General features: G+C 38.9%; 1 protein-coding gene and 1 long non-coding RNA gene across 6 annotated transcripts in view; one reads left to right on the top strand and one right to left on the bottom strand.

The window, feature by feature from the left end:
• The window catches only part of LRRC3B (leucine rich repeat containing 3B), a 126,400-nt gene that overhangs the window by 45,639 nt on the left and 58,580 nt on the right, over nucleotides 1-22,181 (bottom strand). The gene's annotated exons all lie outside the window — the stretch shown is intronic.
• LOC141585628 (uncharacterized) lies at nucleotides 1,725-16,625 on the top strand. Its single transcript, XR_012519216.1, has 3 exons — nucleotides 1,725-1,815; nucleotides 13,388-14,327; nucleotides 15,202-16,625. It is a non-coding gene; the product is annotated as an uncharacterized LOC141585628 (long non-coding RNA).

Raw genomic sequence — 22,181 nt, 5'->3', positions numbered from 1 at the left:
AACAAAATTCAAATCAAAAGGGGAAAGAAATCCTCATACATTTAATTATTTAAAATTTAAAACTTTTCTATGGCAAAAAGTTAAGATCATAAAGTCAAAAAGCAAATGGCAAGAAATAATCCTTACAAAAGAATAATAACCTAATCCAATAAAAAAAATGGAAAGCTGGGTGCACCGATACACACCTATAGTCCCTGCTACTTAGGAGGTTGAGATGCAAGGATTATTTGAGTCCAGCCAGAGCAACATAGCAAGGCCCTGTCTCAAAAAAATACAAAATAAAAAAGCAGAAAAGATTCTTGATCTCACTGACAGTAAAATCAGGTTAAAGTGTTTATCATCTAGATTAAATTAGGAATAGTATTGTGTCAATAAATACGTTAAGAACAAAGCGTTCTCAAACACTTGATAAGAAGATAAATTGGTTCATTCTTGTCAAATGAGCAGTTTGGGAATATCTATCACAGATTTAAAATTGAAGAATAAGCTTGTGCTGATACAAAGATGTCCGTCCAAAGATTACACTAAAAAGCAGTTCAAGAAAACCCCGAATACTTATAATTACATTTGTGTATATTTTTTTAAAGAAGATAAATATGCAACTAGAAATATGTAATTAATGTGCTTACGTATGCATAGATCACTTCCAAAAGGTTATTTCAGAAACTATTAGTAATGGTTAACTCCAAGTGCATAGTGGAACTGAGGGACTGTGAGGGAAACAAGAGGAATTGCCTTTTCATTTTATATCCTTTTGTATAGTTTTAACTTCTTACAGTATAAAAGTATATTTTATTTTATAATAAATATTTAAAAGGTAATACAAAGGGACTAGGGATTAGCCAGAGATTGAACTCAAATGTAATGCCTCAGAAAGCAACTATTCAGTGCATGAAAGAGTTGAACAATGGTGGCCAAGAGGGCAAAGGCAAATGAAAGGACAATGAATTATTAAAAGCAGTACATGTTACATGATGAGAGAATGCATATACAAACGGACAGTGGCCACACCATCTACAAAAATAGGTCTCTGGCCCACAATCTGCAGGAAGCAGACTAGGAAACCAAACCACAGTCTTGTAGCAAACACCTCAAATCAGCCACGAGCTGATTATTAACTGATAATTTTCCTAATTTTTCACCCTGCTTCCAACTTAGGACCAACCAAAGAACACTAAATATCTACCCTTAACCAATTACATAGCCTCCCTGCTTCTAGTTAGCCCACCGCCAGCTTCCCCATGTTGACATCCTTCAATTAGAACATACCTGAAGCCGCCTTTTTCCCCACTAGCTTTTACACTCCTCTTCCAGCCTGTGAGTCTCTCTGCCAAATGCAAGGGATGGTGGTTACCTCCTTTGCTACTGAAAGCTTTGAAGAAATAGCATTTGCTTATTCTCCTTTGGGTGGTCTTTATTTTCACAAAATCTAAAGTGTTAGTACTAGATATCTTTAATGCAATATTTCAAAAATTAGTCTTATTGTCTATCATAGAGCTTAGATATGATTTATTTATATAATCAGGTTATCTATATAACAACTATGGGTTGCATAAGCCATCAATACATGTAATTCCTGTGTATTTGTTACCAAAATAACTAGGGAAAGGGAGCTTGGACCTGGCTAATTCAAGTGAATAAATTGCGTAGGTAATTTTTTCACTGCTGCTCTTTGGGCTCATGCTTGGAGATAACATCTTTTTCATTCACCTCTTTAGCACTGAGTTCCACCAGGGATTTTAGTTCTGCCTTTCCATTCTCAACTGTCTGCTACAGAAAGAGTTCATCAGGACCTCAAACATTGCATACCTAAAGGTAAAGTCCTAATTTTATCCTCAGCTTTACCCAATGACTTCTGCCTCCACTGTAGACCACTCTTTCTTCTCTCCCGATTTCTTGAAAAGTTTTTATTTTCATTCTCAGTTCTACCAGTCCCTTGCTTTGCATTCCCATGGCCTCTTTTCTGATTCAAATCTCCAACATCCTGTTCTGAAAAAGCAAAGGCCTCCTTCCTGAATTGCTTGTGTCCGGTCTCTCTCTGCTTCCATTCTTCTAATGTCAGGTTAAAGTAACACTCTTAACCACGTCACCCTGCAGGTCTAAAAAACCCTAATGACCCCCGATAGTCCATAAGGATCTCCTTTTACAGTTATGTCTCCCACCAAGTTTTCTTACACAGACACAGAAACATGAACTCAACAAAAAGCTCAACGAGGAGAAAACGGATGATGAATAGCACTTCATTCCACAAATATAAGATTTATTACTAACCAATCCAACTGAAGATCTCTACAATGTAGAATAGCTTCCCTGATTTAAAATCCAATTATAAAGATCTGGCCCATGAGTCATTTAGGTGGCCCATTAATAACAACAGCTGTGATACTTTAGTCAAGGATATGAACCGACAAGGCAGACAGATGCATGAGGAACAGCGAATCTTTTCATTTAAAAGGAGAATCATCTTGTAGTAGATCCAGAACTGTTTAAGGCATGGAACTCTTGCAATCTCCAAACTCTCCCTTCTCTAATATCCTAGCCTCCACTATATTATTTACTATTTTCTACTTTAAATTAAAAACATCACTTTACATTATTTACTGCTAGACCACGAGGTTCTAACAGATAGGGTCAGTGTCTTAACCATTTCATATTCTCACACTGCCCCTGGTAAGAATTTAATATTTATTGAAATGGATTATAACCCATTCTTATTTCATTACACATAGCTATCATTTGCATGGCTTTTATTACATATCAGGTATGTGTTAAGTGATAAACTCCTCTACCAGGATGGTAAAATTGAAATTCTGTCAAGGTTCTTGGTTAAATGAATGTAGAATTAAAAAGTTACATATAAACTTTTTTGGAATTAAGGGGTTAAGATACCATATAAAGCTTGGCTGACACATACTCTGTAAGTCAACATATCCTTGCCCACTTTGAGAGTAAAAAGGTCAAGAGGCACCTATCATGTCACCCCAAAGAGAGGAGAAAGTTTATTATATGACCCCTGGAGTTAGGAGGCAGAGGGTCTTGGAAAAAAACAACAACAGCCTAACCTGTTGTTTGGAGATGCAGTTGGGTGATATTTCGATGTTGGGATGAGCCTACATACCGAGTTTGTCAATAAGGGATGGGAAACTATTTCCTATAGATTAGATATAATCACTAGGGGGAAAGAGATTCTCAAGGATAGAGCATCCAGAATCTTATCTCACTGAACCATAGGATTCCTTCATAGGGCAGAGGGACTCCAGCAACACAAAACTGTAGAGAACATGCTTAGATTTTGAGCAAGTGGCCATCTAAAATGAATCCACTATCAAACTCAGGAGAGCCACAAGAGGGGAGAGCATGAAAGCCTCAGGAGAGAGGCCTGAATCCTCTCATCCTACTCATTCTACCTCCTGAGCAGCTGCCACCCAGTTATGCTCACCTGGGGCTGGGGGTGGAATGGAAGGCAGAGAAGAGAAATCAAGCCACCCACTAAACCCTCTTTCCCTTTGAGCCTGAAACAAAGGGAAGGGGAGAATAGTTAAATACTAAATGAAATTCAGTGTTTTGGTTAATCTCTTAACCTAGACATTTAAGTGATCATGTTTAATTTTTATTTTGGTTTAAATTAACTGAGTTTCTGACTTAAAATAATGTTAAGACATTCTATTATTTAGGAGTAAGCACAAAATTATAGGGCTGACTAATGTTTGCATTCAGGTAGTAGAAGAGAATGATCACAAGATAGAAATTAAAGGAACAGTAGAGGCAAGACGTAAAGTTTCATTTTATGCTGGTTACACATGGATCACCTCACACAATCCTCACAAAACTCCTGAAAGGTAGTAATTGCAACCCTTGTGCAGATGAACAAATTGAGACTTACTGAGGTTACATAAACCATTTATGGTAACAAGTGCTAAATGACAGAGACAAGAACTTAACTGAAGTCCTTTGGCTTCCAGAGTATATGTGATCAAACATGGCACCATACACCGTGTTACAGCTAAACTATAATTTTTTCTTTCCAAACTGATTCCACTAAGATAGGAAACAAGGACCAAGATTATTTTTAAATTGAGGGAAGTATACTTCCAAGTCAGAAACTCTAAAATTGTACATCTGCCTTACATTTGTGAACTCCTTTAGATACTGTGGGAAGTTTATAGGCATGCTCTCATCTGATTATTTCTCAACAGCTCTATCAAATACACATAGTGGACATTTAATCTCTATGTCAATGCAGTAGAGGAGCCATTAAATGGAGACTCCTCAAAGTCACACAGCTGGTTAGCAGAATTAAAGAACCTACATTTCAGATATTCCCCAGAACAGGTCTCATTTAACATGTGTTGGTTTCTATATCTCTTTTCAATATGAATGTCTGTAAACACAAATGCTGAGGTTCAAATGCCTAACTAGCACTCTGTTGACCTCTTCCTGCCAAATTTAGGAAAATCAAAGAGGGAGACAACCCCTTCTCCTGTTAGAATTTCTTAAGGCTACTCTGATAGAAAACTTTTATCAAAATTACACGAAATCCTTGAGGTACTGCTTTTCCTCTTTTGAAACCTATTTCACAAGATAAATCTTCAAGCAATGTATTGGGAAAGAATTGACTCTTCTGAATACATTAACTCCTTCCTACAAGATCTAATGCTTACAGATCTTCAGAGTGGATTTAAAAGTTCTTCCTACCAATTCATTCACTGGAAAAACAAACAAATACATTTTTAAAACACATTTTTAATGAACCCAGCATTTATTCCTCTGTGGGTATTGAGCACAGCATAAGGATACCACCGTATCTCTGCTAACAACCATATTTATTATGCAACATGCTGCAAGTTTATAGGGAGACTGAGTGGGAATCTATCCATCTTGGTTTCTTTCTGTTTCTCTACTATTATTTCACAGCAAGTGCTTATGACATTTACAACGTGAGAGCTTTGCAAACTTTTAACATCTAATCTACATAAATGTAGGCTCTCCAAGATTCACCAGAGTCCAGGAAATCTTGAAAGCTGCCTTTAGAAAGCCCTTACTTAGGCTGAATTCAGTTGTACTTCTGAGTAGGATGAGTGTCACGATTTTTTTAAAAAAAATATATCCTGCTTAACCCTGCATTATCGTTCTTACACAAGATGCTGTGATAATATTCACTGAGTTGGTGGGGAAAACACAGGATAGAGATCCAAAATGAAGACTCAAACTGGATGCAAGCCTCAGCTTCCCAAGAAATGAATTTCAGGAATGTAGCAAAACAATACTTTCATCCCTTAGTTGCCCTAGGACTGTCATCAGTAATATCCACCACATTCGTCTCACAGTTACAAGGAGACAAAATATATGTGAAATGTGCTTCAGAAACTGTCAATGACCATTCACAGATGATTAGGTTTAAAAATTAATTATTTTCCTTGGATAAAAAGTCAAGGCCCATCAGTGTGCTGTATTCAGGAAACCCATTTCACATGCAAGGACACACATATGCTCAAAATAAAGGGATGAAGTTGCAATCCTAGGCTCTGATAAAATGGACTGTAAACCAACAAAGATAAAAAGAGACAAAGCAGGGCATTACATAATGGTAAAAGGATCAATGCATCGAGAAGAGCTAACAATCCTAAATATATACACACCCAATACAGGAGCACCCAGATACATAAAGCAAGTTCTTAATGACCTACAAAGAGACTTAGACTCCCACACAGTAATAGTAGGAGACTTTAATACTCCGCTGTCAATATTAGATTAATGAGACAGAAAATTAACAAAGCTATCCAGGACTTGAACTCAGATCTGAACCAAGCACACCTAATAGACATCTACAGAACCCTCCACCCCAAATCCACAGAATATACATTCTTCTCAGCACCACATGGCACCTAATCTAAAATTGACCACGTAATTGGAATTAAATCACCCCTCACAAATGCAAAAGAATGGAAATCATAACAAAGAGTCTCTCAGACCACAGTACAGTCAAATTAGAACTCAGAATTAAGAAACTAACTCAGAACTGCACAACTTCATGGAAACTGAATGACTGGCTCCTGAATATTGACTGGATAAACAATGAAATGAAGGCAGGAATAAAGATATTTTTCAAAACCAATGAGAACGAAGACACGATGTACCAGAATCTCTGGGAAACATTTGAAGCAGTGTCTAGAGGGAAATTTATAGCAATAAATGCCCACCAGAGAAGCAAGGAAAGATCTAAAATCGACATCCTATCATCAACATTGAAAGAGCTAGAGGAGCAAGATCAAAAAAACTCAAAGCTAGCTGAAGACAAAAAATAACTAAGATCAGAGCAGAATTAAAGGAGATAGAGACACAAAAATACCCTTAAAAAATTAATATATCCAGGAGCTTTTTTTTGAAATGATCAACAAAATAGACTGCTAGCCAGATTAATTAAAAAAAAAAAAAAAAAAAAAAAAAAAAAAAAAAAAAAAAAAAAAACACCACACACACACACCAACAACTTCACATGGAACCAAAAGAGAGCCTGCATAGACAAGACAATCAACACTATTTAGTAGAATTCTGACTTAAAGCGCCGGGCGCGGTGGCTCAAGCCTGTAATCCCAGCACTTTGGGAGGGCCAAGGCGGGTGGATCACGAGGTCAAGAGATCGAGACCATCCCGGTCAACATAGTGAAACCCCGTCTCTACTAAAAATACAAAAAATGAGCTGGGCATGGTGGCACGTGCCTGTAATCCCAGCTACTCAGGAGGCTAAGGCAGGAGAATTGCCTGAACCCAGGAGGCGGAAGTTGTGGTGAGCCGAGATCGCGCCATTGCACTCCAGCCTGGGTAACAAAAGCAAAACTCTGTCTCAAAAAAAAAAAAAGAAATTGATTTCAGACTTCTACCTCCAGAACTATAAGAAAATAGATGTGTGTTATTTTTAGCCACCAAGATTTTGGCAATTTGCTGCAGAAGCTATAGGAAACTAATACAGTAGTCAATGAAGAATAGAACTTGAGATCAACCCTATCTGACTCCCCGTTATATGAATTAAGAGCTTTTGCTGCAACTAAGTACCTGGCTTAACTCTGAGTTTCCTGGAAGCCAAAGCAAGAAAACAAAAACGTCAAATTACAAAATGGCTATTTAAAACAGTCAAAACAAATTAGTTATTATAAGATATATATATATAGATAGATATTTATAAATATATATATATTTTTGAGACAGAGTTTCACTCTTGTTACCCAGGCTGGAGTGCAATGGTGCGATCTCGGCTCACCACAACCTCCGCCTCCTGGGTTCGGGCAATTCTCCTGCCTCAATCTCCTGAGTAGCTGGGATTACAGGCATGCGCCACTATGCCCAGCTAATTTTTTGTATTTTTAGTAGAGACGGGGTTTCACCATGTTGACCAGGATGGTCTTGATCTCTTCACCTCGTGATCCACCCGCCTCAGCCTCCCAAAGTGCTGGGATTACAGGCTTGAACCACCGCGCCCAGCCGCCTGAGATGAATTTTCAAATTTTATCATTTCCAAAAAATCCTGGGAATGAGCTCCCAAACAACATGATGGACAATGTCTTTATTATTATTATTACACTTAAGATCTGGGGTACATGTGCAGAATGTGCAGGTTTGTCTTTAAGATTTCACTGATGGCCGGGCACAATGGCTCACACCTGTAATCCCAGCACTTTGGGAGGCTGAGGTGGGTGGGTCAGAGGTCAGAAGATTGAGACCATACTGGCTAACATGGTAAAACCCCATCTCTGCTAAAAATACAAAAATTAGCCACGCGTGGTAGCATGCGCCTCTAGTCCCAGCTATTCAGGGGACTGAGGCAGGAGAATTGCTTAAACTGGGAAGGTGGAGGTTGCAGTGAGCTGAGATCATGCCGCTGCACTCCAGCCCGGGCAACAGAGCGAGACTCCATCTCAAAAAGAAGAAAAGATTTCACTGATGATGTAGATACATCCTTCTTTGGCCTTAAGCATGCGGTGAAGTCCTTGATGTGTACAAGACTTTCTAAGCCATAGAAAGTTAAATTATGATCAAAGGATGATGCTTACTAGAGGTCAGGATGAGAGAAAAATGTGGTGAAACAGGATAGTATGTCACTTACAGTGAGGGACCCACAGAATTTATTGTACAAACAAAGACACGTCTAACAGTGAAAAGCAGTGCTAGTGACAATTGTGCTGGGATGACAGGTTCAAGAAGGAACAGTCCCAGGCAAAATGGAACATGTAGTCACCTCACTTAGAAAGCTCTATGTAGAGCGCATAGTCTTCTTAGACATCCCCTATGAGCTCTACACAGAGGTTTGTTTAGTGTCAGGGATTGACATATTCTTTCAAAATGGCATCCTGTAACTTTGATCAGACTCTCCCCTAACTCTTAAGAATGCTGTTTGTAAGTCCACCATGTTTCTGAGAAGAGACAACAAGGGAAATAATGCCCCTTATGTTTTCTATTGAAAAATTAACTGTGCAAAGACATGCATATGAAAATGTTTCTTTCAAACTGCCTGTTACAACAAAAAGAAAAAGTATTTTTTAAAAAATAGAATTAATCTAAGTACTCATCATAAAGAGATTAAATAAGAATGAAGCAATCTGCAAATCCTGATATAAAAGATGTCATATATAACTGAGGAAAAATTTTACATGTGAAATCTCATCTGAGTAAGGCAGAACAGAGGCATCTACACACACAGGCTTTTAAAGTTATGGAAAAACAAGGACAAATTGATAATAGTTTTACCTTTATTGGACTGTTCTAGAGGTTGATGATATTAAGGAGAATTTTTACTTTTTATCTTATACCACTTTCTATAGTCATAATTTTTCACGATGACCGTAATAATAACTAAGCAATAAGCAAAGAGATTGGCCAGGAGGCACTGACAACCCATTCCCTGTTAAGTGCCATGGAAGATATGCAAGTATATGACATAGTGCCTTTCTTACCAGTGGAACCACCCTGTACTGTTTAATCTTTGTCTCAGCAAAATGTACGGAAATCATCTGGAACTTGAAGTTAGATACAATCAAGTTTAACGTTCATTTCTGATACCAGCTAGGTGGTCTTGGACAAACCAACTAGTTGTTCTGAGACTCAGTTTCCTCAACTAAAACTAAGAACAATGCTTATTTTCATGGATTTCTGATGTGGTTTTGATAATGACTGTCTCATAGCAGATGCTTGGCAAGTAGTATTAGCTCTGAATTTACCTTCAAAAGGATCAAAATTACATTCACATTTTCCAGGGGTTCTACAGAAAGTTAGGCATCCAGAGTTCTACAAATGAAGTCATAACACTCTCTGAGACTCACAATGGATATCAGTTAAAGGTTCTGATAGTTGCAGTAAAATGTTTATTAACCCACATTTTCCCAAAATATACTTGACTCCCTGCTGAAGGCCTCCCCAGGTCTTCTTATTTGTATAATGAAATCACTCATAGAATAAAACATTGCTATTAATAAATTGATTCTGATTCAATTGGACAACATTTAATATTACCTCTACTACTACTATTAATATACTCCCACTTTGCCTAAATATTCTAGAGGAATATGAGGTGACAAGTTTTGCAAATGAGGATTCTAGTTGTATTTGATTACTGTCAGGCTGCATAATATTACCATAGAGAAACACCTAATACCAACTAATGTCTGTTGCAGGCAGAGAAGAAAAAATTAATAATCAATAGTTATCACTAAGGGTATTTTGTTTTATTAAAGAAATGTCCCTAGACTTAAACTAGACATGCTTATAAGTAAATGAAGATGAATGGGTTATTGTGTTTCAATTTTATACTCTGCTATTTCCTCATCTTCAGATACCACTTTTCTTTTTGAAAAGATTATTTAATACAATTACCCTTAAAGGCCTTAAAAACCTTATAAAGCAGTATTTTTTTTAAAGGTCTTTGGAATTAAGCATTTCTAAGTTTGTCTAACTTGTCATTCAGCCTCTTAGTAGTTACTACTAGCAACTTGAACTTAGCTTTGTGATTTTTAGGGCATGTTACTTAACACTGGACCTCAGTGTTTTCACCTGTAGGATGGGCATGATAATACCTATTTCACATGGTTTGAGAGATTGCTTCCAAAACTGACTTCCATGATTCCCTATCTTGTTTTATCCATGGTCTTTTGCAATGCAATCTTAAAGTTCCTTAAATCAATAGGTGGAGTCTATTTCTCCATTTTAAAAAATCTAATCTAGATTGGAATTATTGAGACAAACGTGAGATTGGTGAGGCAGATGTGACACTATGCCAGCTCTGATCCTGGGCTTCTCCAAAAGGCCTTGCATGTTCCTGCTCTTGCTCTTAGAACCCTGCCCAGCCATCATGTGAACAAGCCCTGGCTAGCCTGCTGGATGATAAGAAACCATGTAAAGGAGAAGCTAGTTGTTCTAGCTGAGGTATCCCAGACTAGAGCCAATCACACTCTAAAAATATGGGGAAACCAGCCTGATCATTAGAGCCAACTACCTGATCTGCAGCTGACAATAGGCTAATGAGTAAGCCCAGCCAAGACTAGAAGAACCACCAAGCTACTTATGGATTTGTGAGCAATAATAAATGCCAATGAATTTGTAAATACTTCTTATATAGTGAAAGCTAACTGATACACATGGCTATTTTACCAATTAAATATGTTTTATCACAAACCCTGATTAATATTTTACGCATATATACTAGCAACGAATGGAAGAGTATGCTTTTTAATAAAAGTATAATAGAAACCTCATTTTAAAATACTGCAATTGCTCAATGCTGAAGGACACAGCAGTTTTTGTCATTAGAAACCAAATTATTTAATCCTAACAATCGATAGTGTTCTAAGTTGTTATGGTAACTTTCAAGCAGCTGAGAAAAACTGATACACAGATGAAAGACATCCATGCACTTCTAAGGTGTAATCTGAATAACACATTTAAATATTGTTTGCTCACATATCCTTGGTGTCTAGCACAGCTCCTGGTGTGGAATTAGTGCTTTATTAGTGTAGCTCAGTTAAGATCAGGAACTCAAAAGTCAGACTATCTGAGTCTAAACCGCAGTTTCCATAATAACCTTAACTTACCTCGCCTCAGTTTCCCCACCTGTAAAACGAGTATACCAGCAGTACTTCTTCTAGTTGTAGAAAGGACTAAGTAATACTATTTAGGCAAAATATGTAGAATGAGACCTGGCACAGTAAGTGCAAAATAAATATTAGTTACTTCTCTTTGTTGAGTGATTTTGGTTTAAATGTACTCTTGGAAATAGAGCCTGTATGGCATATAGGCATCTTAGTGGACATGTGTGGATAGCCATCCCAGTGCTTGGTGATTCTCTGCAGCTCTCAGAAGCTCTCTTGCAAACACAAAGACAAACATCAAAGAGACAACTACAAAGGAAGCAAAGCTTCTAGAGATTCAGCAAAGAATTTAAATGACATGTCTTGGTAATTCTGATGAAACAGAATCGAAATAAATAACTTTCTGTTAATTCAGGAGTATTGCCAGCATGTGGATAGTATAAGGTTCTCACCCAATATGGGGGATCATGTAAGATCTGCAAAAGGCTTCCATCAAATGTTCCACTCTCTATTATTCATGCCTGAAGAGTAGGATATCAAGAGAGTGCTCTCCCCCATTTCATTTTGGCCATTTATCCCCCAACAAACCTTGTTCAGAACTGTGGCATCATGCACATTCTCACTGAATTATCCAGACCAATGACCTCAAACTGACACCTGAATGCTGATTTTAACTAGAGATGGATAGAGAAGTTATTTTCATGCAACTTAGCCTTCCTTCCAGTCTTTTTTCCCAATCAAGAAGTCAAAAATCTGGTTACGGAGTCAGTGAGGTGGGTAAGCAGCTAGGATTTGAGACAGATTACACAGATGAACCATAAAATGGAAAGCCAAATTGTCACAAATCATCTCACACCAAAGTTGCTCTTTATAATCTCTTCATTTTTCTTTTCCAGAACCACTGTCCATCAAATAAAATGAATAATTGCCCCTCCAATCTATTGGTAGAAGTCAAGTGGTATATAAATCATCCCTAACCTTCATATGATTTTTTCTTGATTTCAGATACAGATTCTTCATTCTCTTAGGCATCCTAATGTAAATTTTCAAATTTCATCTTCTCAGTGATCACATGGGGGATTCATGTAAGGTCAAAGTTTTCCTCATTTAATTTATCCTGTCTCTCTCTCTCACACATACACACACACACACACACACACACACATTCATGTACATACATACGTGTGTGTGTGTGTGTGTGTGTGTATGCAAGCTTAACTCCTTCCTTAAAGAAAATTACAGAGTGGAAAAACCAATCAACTAATATTTGTAGAACAAGGAAGTCATACAAAAAGTTGCCTAAATACTATCAATGGCAGTGTAATTCTAACAGCAATATAATCAGATAGGCTGCCTTCTGTTTAACTAATTATGCCAATAGATAACTAGGCAACCCTTTTAAACCAATGGCTTGGATATAGTATAGAAATGTTCTTGCCTCTTTGTTATTACACGAACACTTTATCTTCTCAGTTAGACATGGATTTTTTTTTCCAACCAAGAGAAATTTTCCTTTCATAGTAAGGAAAACCCTCCAAAACAAAAAAGAAAATCAGAACTGAGATTACCACCCATCTTTTTAATACTGTGCAGTTCGTTGAAGTCCACAGAGAAATAAGGTTGCTCTGAGTTGATTTTCCTCTGGGAAGCGCCCGGAAAAAATTAACAGCTACCTAGGGACTTAGCTTTTGTCAACAATGAACCAAATAAAACTTTTCAAACACATTTAATTGTCTGCACGATGCAGTAAGACTTACCCTATCTCCTTGCTCAGACATAACACACCAATTTAAATAAAATCGGATTGGCATTCTCCAACCTAGCATTTATTCTATCTTGGTGAACCAACTGGCAGGTACAATAAGTAAAGATAGTAGAAATCAATGCAGGCAAAACTAAGAAAATCAAGCAGAGGAGAGACAGCCATTTCCTGAACATTATAATGTCAATCTTCATCTAGCCTTCTTTAGATACTTGCACAATCTTTTAAAAATAGACCATCGTATTAACATGAATTCACAAATTTTACTGCCTCTGGCATAGTTGCAGGAACTGTAACCAAATTGCTACCACATCCAACCAATTTTTATCCATATTCAGCTCAACAAACCTGTGTTTGGTCAGGTATGCCCATGTTTTACATTTTTGCCATGCCTGTGGCTTTTGCTGTGTGCAGAATCATAGCATGTAAGAAGAAGAAGGTGGTGAAGAGCCAAGTGAGGTTTCCTCAATTCCCTGATTTAGTAACATTCAGTCTAAGCAGAGACATGATCCACCCTGAGCACTTCCTTCTCTTTTTCTTTCCAATTCAGCAACACCTAAAGTCACAGATGGGAGCACTGGACAGAGCAGAGCAAGACACCATGTGTGTGTGGGCCTGTGGACCATCTGACTATTAACAGCTGTGGCATCCTCAGAGTTGCCTTAGAGCAAATGATACAGTCTGTGCCCAGAAAATGTTTGTTCAACAAAGGTCTGGATGGCCGAAAAGATGGTTCTCAAGAACCTGTAAGTCCTGGGGGTGGGCCACGCTATTCCTGACAATGCTGATTTGGTCACCTCATTATGGAAATCCGTATGGAAATAGAGAAAGAACAGGAGAGAGAGTGAGCCACTAATACCACCTGCTCCTTGCACAAGCAGGTTCAAAACAGAAGGAAAGAGCCTCTCACTTTGATGAAATGGAAACAACAGTATCTAATTCATGAAAACTAAAATCTGGAAAGATCAAGAGGATGACACCTCTACTCTCTCGGAAAGCTACCCGGGGATGTTCACTGTCAGAGGGAGGTCAGATTCTGTGAGAAGGTCACCATTGTTTAACATGTCGGGATTGGTCCTTGTGTTCCAGAGGCACTGTCATTGAGCCTGTGATGCTAGCCTGGCCTACAAGTTTGAGAAACACCTAGTGAAAACATGAAGGTAAAATATTTACAAAAAGTGAGAGTCAGGGAGAGACTGAAACTGAACAAAGCAAATTTTTGACTTTAAATGTACGAGCATTTCTCTCTTTTCCTCTACTTTGTCTCTGCCTTAGAAGGAAGGACATCATTATTAACCCTTAGGGAGATGGAACGTCTAGGAGTCTATAAAGGCTCCTCGTGCTCCGCTTCTAGAACTCCCTGGAGTCCAGGAAACATCGCAAGTCTGCGAACACTGAGTTCTCTCCACCTGCAGAAAGTGACTCTCATCCCATCATGGGGGATAACTGAGGCCTTGGTGATGTTAAAAGCTGATTCTTCTACTTTGCAGGTAGTAGATTCTTATCTGTTTGGAGATCCAGGCACATCTGTTGACAGCTGACCAATAATTATTTATGGAAATGCTGTGCTTGGCATTCTGCAGTCACAACTGAAAGTGGCTGAAAATTTTACTCTAGGCAGTGATTATGGGAGTGGGATGGTGATATGGTTTGTATCTGTGTCCTCACTCAAATCTCATGTTCAACTGTAATCCTCAATGTTGCTGGTGGGGCCTGGTAGGAGGTGGGTGGAACACGGGGTGGATCTTTCATGAATGGTTTAGCACCATGCTTTTGATGCTGTTCTCATGATGGTGAGTTCTCAGGAGATCTGGTTGGTTAAAAGTATGGGCACCTCCCTCTTCTTCCTCCTGCTCTGGCCATGTAAGATGTGCCTGATTCCCCTTTGCTTTCTGCCATGATTCAAAGCTTCCCAAGGCTTCCCCAGAAGCTGAGCAGATACCAGCATCATGCTTCCAGTACAGCCTGAAAAACCATGAGCAAATTAAACTTCTTTTCGTTACAAATTACCCAGTCTCAGGTATTTTTTATAGCAAATCAGAATGCACTAATAATAGTCATTATTTCTTATTGGTGTTGACAAATATTCCTTGTCCAACTGGAACTTTGATCCTTGGCACAAAGCAGCAACACATATTCTTTCTGTGGTTCTTTATTTAAAATGTGTGCCTGCTCTTCTCTGTAAGGGAGCATTTTTTCTGTTGACCAGACAAGTATAGATTCCCAGATGTCTAGAAAGACCTGTGGATATGTTTCGTTTTTTACTCAAAGTAATTCATAGGTTCACATCTGGATATACCTTTATAGGTTCATCCCTTTTCCATTACTCTGTTATAATTAAATCGCCATTTTATGTCCTTCCAGGTGCACCAGGGATACCTGAACCTCCTTGTGAGATAACCAAGATGGAAGCTTCAATGAGGTGTCTTTATAGCACCAAAGCAAGGAGGAATCTGACAAAAGTCTTCCCAGAGACTATTTGTGAAGCATCTCCTTGTTTGGTTGTTCTGTCCAGTGGCTGCTGTGGGATGAGATAAAGCTGTGGGAGGTGGAGGAGCCAAGGCTAATTCTTCCTTATTCAAACTACGGATTATCTCAATCCTTGATTCTCTTCCCATTCTATCTGTCTCCTCAGCCCTGGGTCATTTTCATTGTTCATTCTAGCACAAGAGGGAAGGCAGAGGAAATGAAGGAAGATGAAATTCAAATGAATTGATTCTACCACTTGTTAGCAGCTCAGCTCACAAGCACATGAAGGGAGGAGGCTGTGGCTCCTCTGTGGGTTTCAATTCTCCTTGCTATTCTTGTTCCCCGTGCTGCCAGGCAATATCGAGTGGGCTGTATGGAAACGATCTCTGGGATGAAAAAAGAAGTGGGGGTAGTTCCCTTGAACAGTAACTTCTTCAAAGAAAAGAAAAAGGAATTATATGCTCAGCGGCAGCATGCCACACAGAGAAGCCCACATTTTATTAAATAAACTCATGTTTGGAAGCATACTTTCCTCTCAGAACTAGAGGGGAAGGAATGCTGAGAACATATTTAGAGCAATTATAATGCAGAGGATACACTGATTGTCATAGCAGCAAACATTTTAAATAAAGAGGACATCTCCTTAAAAGATTATGCCAAGGACAGCAAAAGCAGAAGCAAACAAAGTCTGTATTAAAATCCTAAGGATGATGAAAGGGAAGAAAACACATCAAGACATTCAAAACCACAGTTACCAACACAGGTAGAATGGCAGGGAGAAAATAGAATCTTGGAGCAAATGGAAGCATCTTTTTCTCCCTGCACTTATAAGAAAGGGTTGGACTACAGTCACCAATGCCCTCTCCTGCTCTCAATGGCGGACACTGCAAGGCACCACTTTGATGACCCTGCAATAAAGGGCTTGCCCCCGCTGCTTGGAGTGTTGTCAGCACAGAGCTTTCAATTAGTGACCCCTTCAGGGATTGTCTCTGTGGCAAAGAGACACTTTGCCTTCCAGAAACAGCCTACATACGATGACTGATCAGTCGGGGAGGAAAAGGTCAGGCTCTCTGAGGCTACTATGGGACAGCTCTGAAGGGCCAGTCTGGATCCAGAGGTCCCAGGGAGGTTGGCTGAGGCTGTGGTTGGTTCTGCATCACAGCTTGTCTTCACCTTCTCGCCATTCTTTCCCACCCTATTCACAAATGTTGATCCCAAGGAGACTCCTTAATAAACCTTTTGCATGACAAATCCCATCTCAGGGTTCTCCCTTTGAATCACAACATGCAACAGTTAATAGTCACTAATCTTTGCCTACCCTGCCCTTTTTTCATATCACATTATTTTTTCTGAGCTGAATATTTACTTTTGTGAATGAGGCTGGTATATACTCCAAGAAGATAAGTTATGTAACACACCAAAGAAGAAATGCAGGTTGGCAGGTAGGGGATGCAGGAGAGAAAAAGGCTATGAATGATCCAAATGGAAATTGAATAAAAAGATTGGGCTTCAAATTAAGTAAAGAAGCAGTGTTGAAGTTACCATAAGAAACATGGATAATTAAGAAATAACAATTTACCTAGGCAAAGCAAGGGACATAATCTGTGCGACCCCTATGCCACAGCTGAATCTATTAATGAACAAGTGACTTTTTTAGTTAAGCCTAAGAAGGTGGTATTTTCACTCTATTGAGAGAGAGAGGGAGCTACTGGCAATAGAGAATCTTAGAGAATGTTTGCCACCAGAAAAAGTTACCATAACTTAGAGACCGGACTAAGTTATCAATGGCGCATATCTGGGCATATCCCCCCACTGAGCCACTACATGGCATTAGACACAGTATTTAAACACCAGGTCTGAGAGGAGGAAAGCAGGCAACTTGCTCAGTGAATAGAGATTCATGAAACTAAGATTTTTCTGAATTATTGTATATGAAATTTCCATCAATTTCACTGCCTAAGGTATAGTCATAAAATAGACATAGTTTTTGAAAATTATATATATATATATATAGCTATAACTATATATATATACACACATATATATGAAGTGTGTATATATTTGAAGTATATATGTGAATATATGTATATCCTTGTACATACATATATAGAGAGGGAGAGAGAGTTTACCATATCTTAATATTAAAAGTGAAAATGCCAGTTGCAAAACAGTGTGTGTGGCAACATAATTTAATTTTAATAAGCAAATATATGCATGGCATCAGGTACCACTCTGGTAGCTTCAGAATTACTAACTTATTTAATACTCATAACCAGTTTTTGAGGTATTTACAATCATTATCCCCATTTTCCAGATGAAAAAAATATACTGAGGCACACTGAAATTAGTTTCTACAAGGTCACAGAGCTGGTAGGTAATTAAGCCAGAATTTGAATCCATGCTAACCACTACATTGGACTTTTTCTATTATCATGTCTGTGCAAACAAAGAGCACATCAAATTAATAGAAATTCTCTGTCTTGCCCTCTCTCTCACCACACTGAGGCTCTTACAAAGATGAAGTATCCTGACATCACCTTATATCTGAATGGTGTCTTAGAGTTTATAATGTACCTTTACAGAAGTGAGGTCATCATTACTGTGCTTTACAAAATTTTCAGTTTTCCTTCCTCTGGGAAGTGGTAGAATTGCCCTCTCTACTCCATTTATTAATTAGAGATTGGGGTCTCACTCTGTCGCCTGGGTTGGAGTACAGTGGTATGATCCCAGTGTACTATATCCCAGAATTCCTAGCCTCAAGGCATCCTACCGACTCAGCCCCTTGAGTAGTGGGGTTTGTAGGCCTGTGCCACCAAGCCCAGCTTCCAATCTCTTTGAAGTTAGGTGTGGCCATGTCATCATTTTGGCTGATGAGTCAGAAAAGAACTTGTGTGAGTTTTAAGCCTTCCGTAACCTCTCACCCCCAACCCCAGTCTTTCTTGGTCCATGAGTAAATAGGAAGAGCAGATTCCTCACTGACCCATGCTGGGCACATAACATGACTGAGAAAATAAACTTTTGTCCTTTTAAATCCTGAAATTTGAGGTTTATTACTACACCATTATTGAGCCTATCTTCACCGTTAAAGTTGGGTATCCTCCTTCCACAAACTAAGGTTCAGAAAAATGTAATGACTGGTCCTTGGTCACATACTAGTAAGATAGGCAGCATTTTGACAAGCAGAGACTGAAGGGAGGTGATCATTTTAGAGAACAAGAAAGTCAAGTCAAATCAAGTAGGCAAAACAACAACAACAAAAACATGAAAACTGCCCCCCCAAAACAACAAAAACATGAAAACCGCCCCCCAAAACAACAAGAAAAAACCCATGTGTTTGAGTGACTGCAAGCACTCCAGTGTATGTGGGAACGGAGTAACAGAGATCGGCTACTGGTGAGCTCAGGGATCTAAATGAATAATGAGTTCCACTCTGAACATATTACATATATTTATAGAAAGTCAGTGCTATGGTTTGAATGTCTGTCTTCTCCAAAACTGGTGTTGAAATTTAACTGCTGTCATGACAGTATTGAGAGGTGGGACCTTTGAAAGATGATTAGGCTATGAGGGCTTTGTCCTCCTGGGTGGATTAATGCCATTATAAGAGGACAAGTTTGGCCCCCTTTCTGTCTCTTTGCCCTTTGGCCTTCTGCCATGTGGTGGTACAGCAAGAGGGCCCCTGCCAGATGCCAGCACCTACATCTTGGACTTCTCAGTATCCAGAACTGTAAGAAAATAAGCTGCTATTTATTTTAAGTTACCCAGTCTCAGGTGTTCTGTCATAGCAGCACAAAATGGACTAAGGCAGTCTGTAAGAGAGCTGAAGTAGAAAACCAGAAACTGTCAGAAAAGAGATAAGAGAGTAAGCATAGATGCAGCACGTATCATGGTCAAGGCCAGGATATGATCATAATTTTCCAACCAACCTGCTTATTTCGGAATACTGTGTAGTCCTTTAAATGCCACGTAGATTGAGACTGAATTTCAGTGGAAACCAGTGGAACTGACAGTTACAATTTCTTTCACCGTTGGTTCCTTGGATACTATCAGAAAGCACAAAGCTTTGTGAAAGCACAGAGAGGGCTGGAACTTTCCCAACTTTGTTTTCGAAAAATGGGGGAAAAAAGATCCAAGGAGTTGTTCATGCAACCATGAATTTCACTGAATAACTTGAACAAATTATCTAAATTGGCTGATTCACCAGCAGAAATAGGAGAAGTCCACAGCAGACAATTCAGCCAGAAGGATCCTGAGAAAATATTGAGAGAAACAAGCTCTGTGGACAAAGGATCAGCTTTTGTCAGACATCAATATGACTTATGCTCAAAAAGGAACCAAGAGAGTTGGTGCCAAGATTTGCTTGACAATGTGCTATAGAGTAAAAACAGAGCTGTATTCCTGAGAAATTGTGCTGCAGCTATCTTAGGAAAAGTGTGCATCCTAGCTCTACACAAATAAGTGAGGTTAGGGGAGGTAGACAGAAAATGGAAAGCCAGCAAGGCTGTTGTCTCAGGCCAGAAGTGCTAACTAATGGGCTGCTCAGAGTGGTGGAATGGTTTGCTTTGAGTAAGTAGTATTTCTAGTTTCACTGTTTCAATAGGGTACAACCTTATGCACATATGGGTCCACCCAGCCACAGCTTTCCAAACCTCATGAACAAGGACTTTGGAAATGACTGTGCTTTTATTTCTCAGTTGCATTCAGCATCCCCTGGTGAGGACCTGCCATAAACCTCTGCCTCCTGGGGATCCAACTCATAGCATATCTTTGCCAATCTCCTTCTTTGTTTCTTTAGAAATTGCCAGAGCTTTTTTTGGCCTAAACTGATGGACCCCAAAGAACTATGATGCTAAAATCTGGCTTTGCTAATATTTGGATATTTCAGCTGCTGCTGCCACAATTTACCCAACAGATCAGATGGTTGTGCTACTGAAATGCCATCCCATAGTAAGCCAGTCCTATAATGTAGTTTAAACTGCTGTCTCTTTCCTTGATGGGACAAAGAATACCCCATAGCCTCTTAGTTTCTCTTTCCTTGGTCCTGACCTTTCCTAAACTCCTCCCATAGAAGTCCCAACACATCTTGCTATGAAGTAAGCATGACTGGAATCGAAAAGATCTCAGAACTAAGCTGACAGGTTTAAAAACTGGCATAAAAACGAAAGATAGGATTGTTTTTGTATGTCATTTGTACCTGCTGCAGAATGCCTGTGAGAGACACACAGGGTATAAATTAGAAAATCTCAGACTTTACATTGTTTGGGGTAAACAAAATGGAAAAGTGAAACGGGAAATAGAGAGGTAATTGATGGAGAACAGGAAAATACAGCAATCTTTTGGCACTTTTAATGTGCAGCAGCTGAATGTCACATGCAATATACAATGGGGAGGGGGAAACTATCCACTGAGGCAATGCCACTTTCATGTGAGAAACCTGCAAGGGAAGCTGGGCAGAGGCCCGGTGGTACTTAGAAATGAACAACAGCCCCACCAAAAGGAGTAGGTTTTCTCCAGGCCAGGGGCTGTCTTTCTGGTGGCACTTGGCCAGGAAACGTACTTTCCCATCTCAATGGCAGGACTTCCTGGGGGAAAATAAATAGATCTTCCCATCAGGAACAAAAGCAAAAGGAAATGTAGTTACAAATAACTACAGTTTTTCAGTAAATAAGGTGACTTGAGAAAGCAACCTAAGCAGTTCTTTCTGCAAGTGACAATGTATATACGCATGAAAGTTTGGGGTTGGAGAGGCGGCAGGAGAAGCAAAGGAGAAAGAGGGAGCGAACTTGAGAGTTTGCCAGAAGAAAAGTGGCGATCATGAGAGGCAAGCTATGTGTATGGGGGTTCTAAAGCCTAGGTAACGTGTAAGAAAAACAAAAGGAGCATGAAAAACAGTTGGGCAAGAGGAAAGGGCAGTCACAAAGCTATCGCTAAGTCCTGTGTGAAAAGAGATTGGGAGTTGACCGCAGTACCCTCTTATTCATGGTTTTGTTCTCTGTTTTTTCAGTTACTCCTGGTCAACCATAGTCCACAAATAGGTGAATTCAGTACCGTAAGTTATTCTGAGAGAGAGGGAGGGAGAGACAACATCATATAAATTTTATTAATAGTATTTTTATCATTGTTCCATTTTATTATTATTGTTGCTAATATCTTACTGTGTCTAATTTATAAATTAAACTTTAGCATAGGATATAATATGACAAGAACTGTATACACAAAAGCCTGTATGTATAGGAAAAAACACAGCATATACAGGGTCCAGTACTATTCATGGCTTCAGGCATCTGCTGGGGATTTTAGAAAGTATCCCCTGTGGATAAGTGATGACTGCTGTATTCAATTCAAGAGGTTTTGGCATGTTTCAGAAATACTTTTGTTTTTACCAGATCTACCAACCATCTGGTTGCTACTCTAATGCCTGACAGTGATTGACGTTAATGACAATATAGTGGTAAGAATAATTATTATAATTATAGTGGCTGACATTTATTTGGCCCTTACTTGGGGCTATAGGCTTTGTACATGTCATGTAATTCTATTTCACCTCTTGAGCTACCCTGCAAGATATGAATCACTATCATCCCCTTTTACAGATAAGAAAAATCAAGGCTGACAGAAAGTTCCTTGAATTACTAATAATTGCAAAGCCTGATTTCAATCCGTATCTGCCAATTCTAGAACCTGAGCTCATAGACATTATGGAATATTATCTCGTGCGGAGCAGAGATGATGAGGTTTATGTCTGTTCCTCCCTAGTACACTGTGAGGAAGAGAGGTTTCATGTGCTACTAATATGTTTCATAAATATATTTAATTTAGCCTTAGTTTTCAAATCAATATCACTGTTAAAACTACATATTAAATAGGACATATTT

The sequence above is a fragment of the Saimiri boliviensis genome, chromosome 9, assembly GCF_048565385.1.
Source record: "Saimiri boliviensis isolate mSaiBol1 chromosome 9, mSaiBol1.pri, whole genome shotgun sequence".
NCBI lineage: Eukaryota > Metazoa > Chordata > Mammalia > Primates > Cebidae > Saimiri > Saimiri boliviensis.
Note: the sequence above shows the minus strand (reverse complement) of the source record. Positions and strands in the feature narration are given on the sequence as shown.